This window comes from Otolemur garnettii, unplaced genomic scaffold, assembly GCF_000181295.1.
Source record: "Otolemur garnettii isolate 467f Iridium unplaced genomic scaffold, OtoGar3 scaffold00028, whole genome shotgun sequence".
NCBI lineage: Eukaryota > Metazoa > Chordata > Mammalia > Primates > Galagidae > Otolemur > Otolemur garnettii.
This window is the reverse complement of record NW_003852423.1, coordinates 5,385,633-5,392,869: the sequence shown is the minus strand read 5'-3', so window position 1 is coordinate 5,392,869 and position 7,237 is coordinate 5,385,633. Positions and strand designations below refer to the sequence as shown.

General features: G+C 35.4%; 1 protein-coding gene across 1 annotated transcript in view; it reads left to right on the top strand.

Moving 5' to 3' along the window:
* Window positions 1-7,237, top strand: part of FAM126A (family with sequence similarity 126 member A) — a 35,839-nt gene that overhangs the window by 20,875 nt on the left and 7,727 nt on the right. The window lies entirely within an intron of this gene.

Here is a 7,237-nt window from a genome sequence, read left to right as displayed (position 1 = left end):
CCGGGCTGGGGATTCGAACCCGCCACCTTAGGTGTACGTGGCTGGCGCCTTAGCCGGTTGAGCTATAGGCGCCGAGCCTAATTCATTATTCTTTATTTAATTTCTTATGCTTTTTATAACTTCTGTCCTATCTTGAAGTTATTGCAATAGCAAGAATCAGTGTAAGACAGGGATTACTGTCACCTTCCTCAGAGAATAACCATTGGATAAGAAGTAAAAACCCACTTTTTCACCCCAAGCAAGCATGTATATTAGGGATAAAACAAAATCTATCTCTGTTTTCTTCTTCCTATTAAGTGAAATGAAATGGTGGTTTCTTTTGATGTATTCAGTTCCAGCTAAATCATGATCTCTATAGAGAAAATGGGAAAAGATAAGAATGATTTTGTTTATGGTGAACTAGAAAGTTAATGATGAGAACAGTTACCACTGTTTTTTCACTCAAGACAATCTAGGAGATTGTATGTCAAAAAAAGGATGACAATGCAATTATGGCACTTACTTAGTGATCGTTTTTTATCTTTTTCCCTGAAAGTTAGTATGACAATTCTTGAAAGTCCCATAGGAAGGCATAAAAGAGGTGATGATGTTTGTCAGTAACAAGGCAGATTATGCTAGTGTTTAAAACAAAGTCTAAACATACTTCCTTTGCTTTCATGAAAATTATGCTGCTGGATGGGGCTAGATTACAGTAGAAAGTCATTTAGCTGGATATGGTGGGTTCCCTAAGATCAGTTTTGTGTTTTTTTTTTACAGTTTTTGGCTGGGGCTGTGTTTGAACCCGCCACCTCTGCCTTATGAGGCCGGTGCCCTACTCCTTCGAGCCACAGGCGCTGTCCACCTAAGATCAGTTTTGTTTTGTTTTTCAGAATCAAGGTCAATTTTTCTGTTTTGGCATTGATGTGTAAAAATAGGCACAGAGACCATGAACCAGATCTTAATGGTCACAGTGGCCATGATTGCTCCCAATAACTGCTACTGGAAACACAAGAATGAATTTTCATTTCTTTTCCACTTTTTCCTATTTAGGTTGATACATTGGGAATTAGGGAGGAAGTGTAGTTCCTATAGTTAAAAACGTGAAACATGATTCTCCCTCATATTTGTGCATGTGCGTGTGTCACAGGGTACGTGTGTGTGTCCAGGTGCACATTTAACAGAAAAAGACATGTACCCGGCAATAAAATGGAAGCCATTTTCCAGAAATATTTTATAGGAAACACGGGATAATACTGCTTGAATATATTGTATCTCTTAGATTCTTCCATGTATTCCAGGTTCCAGCTTCATTACCGTTTGAGGAGTTGGCTCTCTATCTAGGGTTACAGCCTCATTACAGTAGCCTTTTCATCACCCGCCACTCTTCACTACTCTAGCACATCACGTGTGGAGCAGATACAGAGCACAGCGTAGCGTTGTCCACCACTCTTCTGCAGTGTTCCCTTTATCTAGTGGACTCTAAGGCATTCCTTGTCTAAAGCTCTTATTTGTTCCTATAGGTAGATTGCATTCTCCCCTTTTAGGGTAGTCTTGGATTTCCTTTCTAGAGTAGTTCTTTCTGCTAAGTTGCCATGTTCTGCTGAATTAAAAATGTTTCTATTTTGTATCCTCTTGGTCCTGCTTCCTACTTGAACACCTTATCATCCTCGGCTCTCCAGCCAGCACTGTCTTGTTATAGGAAAAAGTATCTTTGCTATAGTTCTTAAATATATAGACACTTTTCAAGTTACAGATGCATTTTTCAATTTGATTTTGTTTGTAAATGAACTATATTTATTGTATTTATATGTAAACGTAACAAAATTTAATTTGTTTACATATTTCTTTAGAAACACTGTTAAAAGACCTGTAGATTCTAGGGTGACCCACAATAGCCGTTTTATCCCCTGATATTTCTGAAGCACAGTAGTGTAGAATAGAAGTTCTGTTTATGTCTGTGCAAAACACATTTAAAGTTTCTATGTTTGATGGGACTCTAAATGTGTTTCCCACTTCACCCGTGTGTCCAACCTTCCCTCACCATGCCGATCCTCACAGGAGGAGGGTTTTCTTCCCAAACCTTTAACCGTGTCTGTCCTACTGTAGAAACAAGGAATGTATATTCCTAAGCCAGTGGTGATGGAGGTCAGCAAAGGAGAAAGGACAAGAAACATGAATTTTAATGAATATTGGTTTTTGTCTTCTCACTCTCCCTGCATATTTCTTTGTTTTTCCCAGTTCTGAGAAAGAAGAAAGCAATTGATTCTTTCTCTGTTGGATCTATTCCCTTCTTTTTTCTTTTCTTTTTTTAAATGTAAAGATGTTGATTCTGAGCCAAATATGTGTGACTATGGCCCAAAGAGCCACCTCCAAGAAACCTTGAGCAAGTGGTCTTGCCATAGATGGCTTACGGTTTGGTTTAACACATTTTGGGGAGATGGTAATTACATGTAAAGTCATAAATCAATATGTGGAAGGCACACATTGATTTGGCCTAAAAAGGCAGGACATCTCAAAGCAGAGCATTACAGGTTGTAAGTGGGTTTAGAGATTCTTTGACTTTTTAAAAATTTCACAGCTTTATAGGGGTTACATTTTGGTTACATAATTTGCATTTGTACCTTTTAAGTCAATGTTGTAAGTATGCCTTTCCCTTAGAGTATGTGCATTGCACCTGTTAGGCGTGGGCTTACTCTACCTATCCCCCCCTTCTTTTCTTTTTTCTTTTATTTGTCTTCATTTATTGCCTCTCTTCTTTTTTCTCTTCTTTCTGTCTTATCTGGGTAGAAGAAGAAGTGAGTGAAGTTCTCTCATGGAAACAGCCAAGCAGAACTTTCTTTATTTGCTTTTTCTTTTCTTTCCACCTCCTTCTAGCCTTAAGGAATATAAATAATTAAGCCATGTGAATGTATTGGTGTGTTTGCATATGCAAGTCACCAAAAATGATTACACAGTAAACAAATACACTAAATTGAAGCAATTAATGACATTTGTTCTTTTCCATTATTGGCAATAGAAAAATATTTTATCTTTACTGCCAAAACTGATGTTAATCTTTTTAAATTAACTTTGAACAGTTTTAATTATTTGCATTTTAAAATATTTTTTGGCTATTCTAGAATGTATTTCATGATTCTCTAAAGCTTCATGCATCTGCCATTTTTCACTTAATGATAAGAATTATCAGTAGTTTTTATTTTAATGGACAATATCCTAAAAAGAGGTGAAAAAATTACTTTATCTTTAACGTTTTCACCCATTTAAGAACATGCTTCCTTTGCCATGGTCTTGTTGTTGAATCATAAACTCAAATTTCTACACTGCTATTTTGACTAGTTCTATTATTTGCTTGGACGTGTATTTTTTTCAGTTAATAAACTTTATTTTTTAGAGCAGTTCTAAGTTAATAGCAAAATTGAACTAGCGTAGAGAATTCTCAAATATTCCCTGGTCCCACACAGATAGCCTCCACTACGATCAACATCCGGCACCAAAATGGTACTTTCATAAGGCCCAGTAATTTACATTTTGACCAAACAGTGCATCCTCACAACTAAGAAGGGTGATTTTTTAAGAAAGCTTCATTTTAACTGAGGTATTATTTTGGAGAGATTTGTTTGAGAAGTAATAGCATGTTTGTTGTTTTGCCCTACTTTTTACTTGATTATATTATTTTAGTTTTGAGGTGGAGTCTTGCTTTGTTGCCCAGAGCTGGAGTGCAGTGGCACAATCATAGATCATTACAGCAACCACTAGGTTCAAACACTCTCCCTGCCTCAGCCTCCCAAGTAGCTAGGATTATGCATGCAACCATACCCAGCTAATTCTTTAATTTTTTGTAGGGACAGGTTCTCACTATGTTACCCCAGCTGCCACTTGATTATTTTAATATTTTACAGACATGGCTTAACTTCATATTGCATTTTTCAGATTTTTTAAACTTTGTATTTAAATCTTTGGGAAAATTTTAGTGACTTTCTGATTCCATGTCAATACATATATTTAGAAAAAAAATTACAATGTAGAATTATTGCTCTTGACTTTTAAGGATCATATTCTCAGTATTGATAGCTTTATGTATTGCTAATTCTTTTATCTGTATTGTGTTTCATTTAGTCTACTGATGGAGAATAATTCAAGGCAAAGGTATATTTTGCAAACCTAGGTTTTCAAGCCGTCTACAAATTGAGGGTTATCTAGGAGTCATAATTATTGATATCAATCATAAAAGTGATACTTATAAACTAGATACATTGAATTTTGCCCTACTTGTTTTTAGTCCTGGCACATGTTAAATATTTTATTTTAATAACTTGGTGTTTAATTTTTTTAACTTTATCCAAGAGTGTATAGTTTTAAGTAATAAGAAAGAATTAAGGCCAGATGTGGTGGCTCACACCTGTAAATCCTAGCACTCTGGAAGGCTGAGGTGAGGTGGGAGGATTGCTTGAGCCCAGGAGTTGCATGAACAACATAGCAAGACCATCTCTCTACAGAAAATTTAAAAATTAGCTGGGTGTACTGGGTGGTGCATGTCTGTGGTCCTAGCTACTCAGGGGGTGAGTTAGAAGGATCACTTGAGCCCAGGAGTTTGAGTAGCAGTGAGCTATGATAATGCCACTATACTCTAGACCAAGCAGCAGAGTGAGACCTATCTCAAAAAAAAAAAAAAAAATTAAAATTAAGACATATATGTAGGGGTGGCACCCATAGCTCAGTGGGTAGGGTGACGGCCGCATACTCCTGAGCTGGTGGGTTTGAATCTAGCCCCAGCCTGCTAAAAAAAACCAAAAAACAAACAAAAAAGACATATGTATATTTTTAAAGCTTCTAATTTAGTGATACTGAGTACTTGGTATCACTAAGATATCAACTTAGTAGATGAGAAAAGAAAAGAAACAGAAAGATACAATTCATGCTGGGAAATAATTTATTTAAAACTGGTTATTGAAACATAAAACTATTGGGGTACCTGTAGCTCAGTGGTTAGGGCACTGGCCACATGGGTTTGAACCCAGCCCAGGGCCTGCTAAACAAACAACAACAACAACAAAATAGCCGAGTGTGGTGGCGGGTTCCTGTAGTCCCAGCTACTTGGGAGACTGAGGCAAGAGAATCGCTTGAGCCCAAGAGTTTGAGGTTGCTATGAGCTATGACTCCATAGCACTCTACCAAGGATGACAAAGTTAGACTCTGTCTCAATTAAAAATAAACAATAAATTGTTAATAAAAATTAATAATTTTGTTAAAAATATTAACAAATTTATGTGGTACAACAACATTGATGAAGCAAAATAAAGTACTAAATTTCTAACTGCTGAACAAGTCTAAGAAAGAATAATAGGTGTATTTCAGCAAAATATTGTTTAATAATTATTTACAAATATTTTAAAACATTTAAGGTTTTATTTCTAAAACTGCAGATGATAAACTGTCATAAATCTTGAGATAGAATATTTATTTTGTGAATCTGATTTATGCCTTTATGAGAAAAATCTTTATTTAAGGAGAAACTCTTTGCTAAGAGTTACAGAAGCATTTTTGAAAAACAAAGAAATGGTAATAATTTTAAACTCAAAAGTAGCAAACTTTAAAGTATTGGCTATTTGCATCATTTCTACATCTGAAACAAAGAAATTGATAATAATCATGTTTTTATTTTAAATGTCTATACTTACCAAGGAAATTTAGAAAATAAAAATTATCCGTCAGTTTTATAAAAAGACATAAATGTTTTAAGTATCATATTTAGAAGCTCCATTATTTTCAGATTCTAAAATGCTATTTGAGGAACAAATTTTCCTTTCCTAATATACATGATAAAACAGTTGGACCAAAAATAAATATTTTCTTTTGATTGAGAGTTACATGAATTTTAACTGGCTTTTTTGATGTAGGACTTATGTTCATGGAGGGCAAAATAAATGTTAAGGAAATGTTAGATAACTCAAGGAAAAAAGATATGTTAACCAAAGACCTAAAATGTGTTGGTACATTTGACCCATGTGAACATTATGTTTAAGAAAGGAAAGACTGGGGCGGTGCCTGTGGCTCAAAGGAATAACACTCTGGCCCCACCCCCTGCCGGAGGTGGCAGGTTCAAACCCAGCCCTGGCCAAAAACTGCACAAAAAAAAAGAAAGGAAAGGCTGTACAGAATCTTGGCATGGCCGATTTTTGAAAAAAAAAGAAAAATCTTATTCTATTTCTATTTCCAGGTAAGAAAAAGAAAACAATCTACACAGAGAAGCAAGATATTTCAGAATTATTGGTCTTATGATGCAAAAAAACTTGGTTATAAATTATTGTGTTCTATATTTTACTGAGGAAGCCTTCTATAATTTTTCTTACTTAAGGAAGTTATTATACTTGTTACAGAGTGCTCTTCTCTCTTCCATTTTTAAACGAACATTCGCTGCACATTGCACACCAAGGAAGAAATGGGCTTTTATAAATAGTTTTATGATAGGTATTGCTGACCTGTTTTTGGTCTGCCTGGTTAGGGGGATCTTTAAGAATTGTAAAGCATTCACCTGATCCAGCAGCATCCATATGTTGCAATTCTCTAAGATTTGTTGTTGTTTTTGAAAAACTTAATAAAGATTACAAGAGATGTTATTGAGAGTGGCTGAGTCCATCACAATAAGGAGAATTCTGTCACTTCCAGTATACACAACCAGAGCTAAGGATTTGACTACTATTTACTTGAGGAAACTGGTCCTAACAAGTGTGTCTCAATAAATCATACTGTTCCAGACTGTTTTTCTGTGTACCCAGGCTGCTTTTTTTTTTTTTTTTTTTAACCTGGAAAGTTTACTTTTTACTTCAAGTGTCAAGTTTCAATGTCTTGGTCTTCGTTTTTATTTTTAACTGATCCTCATTCTGTGTCTCTGCAGTAGCTTCACTTTCCTCTAATTGGCCCTTCTTTCTAACTTGGCACACACTTTATGCTCATTATTTTGTTGCACAGATGTAACTTCTATTGATAAAAGAAAATGCTAAAAGTATGCAAATAGTTTATCTGTGTTCCTGTCAATGGCTACCCATTGCAATCAGAATGAAATTTAGATTATACTATGCCATATGTGGCCCTGGTAATAGGACCTCTTATCTACTGCTTTGGCCTCACGTTAAGACCACTCTCACCCTGGTTCACTGGACTTCTTCCTTCTAACTCTTCACTGTACTAAGTCATTTCTTCCTTAAGGGCTTTGTCTAGTTGTCTGGAGTAGTGAGCTGAAATTTTTTTTTTTTTTTTT